Genomic DNA, 1,383 nt, shown 5'->3' with positions numbered 1-1,383 from the left:
CCACTTACCAGTGAGTGCAGACTGTGTATTCTTTTGTGACTAGGTTACCTCACTGAGGATGATACTTTATAGTTCTATCCTTATGCCTGTGAATTTCATGAAGTCATTGTTTTTAATAATGGAGGAGTACTCCGTTGTGTAAATGTACCACAATTTCTGTATCCATTTATCTGTTGAGGGACATCTGGGCTGTTTCCAGTTTCTGTCTATTATTAATAAGGCTGCAATGAATATACTGGAACATTAATCCTTATTACATGTTACAGCATTCTCTGGATATATGCCCAGGAATGGTATAGCTGGGTCTTCTGGTAGTACTATGTCCAATTTTCTGAGGAACCACCAGAATAATTTCCAGAGTGGTACCAGCTTGCAATACCACCAGCAATAGAGGAGCACTCCTCTATCTCCACATCCTTGCCAGTATCTGCTATCACCTGAGTTTTTCATCTTACCCTTTCTTACTGGTGTTAGGTAGAATCTCAGGGTTGTTTTGATTTGCATTTCCCTGATGACTAAGGATGTTGAACATTTCCTTACGTGCTTCTGGTCCATTAGGTATCCCACACTTGAGAATGATCTCTTTATCTCTGTACTCCATTTTTAGTAGTGTTATTTGGTTTTCCTTGATGTCTGGCCTTTGAGTAGAACTTGGCTAGAAGTCTGAGTCTTCACATGAGTCTAAGTTCTTGAGTTCTTTGTATATATTGAATATTAGACCTCTATTGGATGTAGGGTTGGTAAAGATCTTTTCCCAGTTTGTTGGTTGCCCTTTTGTTCTATTGACAGTTTTCTTTGCCTTACAGAAGCTTTGCAATTTTATGATGTCCCATTTTTTGATTGTTTATCTTATTGCTTAAACCATTTGTATTGTTTTGTTTTGTTTTGTTTTGTTCTGTTCTGTTATGTTCTGTTCTGTTTTTCAAGACATTGTTTCTATATTGTAGCCCTGGCTGTCCTGGAACTCACTCTGTGGACCAGGCTGGCCTCTAACTCAGAAATCCCTCTGCCCCTGCCTCCCAAGTGCTGGGATTAAATGTGTGTACTACCACTGCCCAAATGCCATTGGTGGTCTGTTCAGGAAACTTTAACCTGTGCCCATTTATTCAAAGCTCTTTGCCACTTTCCATACTATAAGTTTGAGTTTATATGGTTTTATGTGGAGATCCTTGGTCCACTTTGACTTGAATTTTGTACAAGGAGATAACAATGGATGAATTTGCATTCTTCTACATGCTGACTGCCAGTTGAACCAGCACCATTTATTGAAAATGTTGTCTTTTTTCCACTGGATGGTTTTAGATCCCTTGTCAAAATCACATGAACATAGTTGTGTGGGTTCACTTCTGGGTCTTCAATTCTATTCCATTGATCAACCTGCCT

The sequence above is a fragment of the Mastomys coucha genome, chromosome X (genome assembly GCF_008632895.1).
Source record: "Mastomys coucha isolate ucsf_1 chromosome X, UCSF_Mcou_1, whole genome shotgun sequence".
Classification (NCBI taxonomy): Eukaryota; Metazoa; Chordata; class Mammalia; order Rodentia; family Muridae; genus Mastomys; species Mastomys coucha.
The sequence above is the reverse complement of the archived record's forward strand: the minus strand, read 5'-3'. Positions refer to the sequence as shown.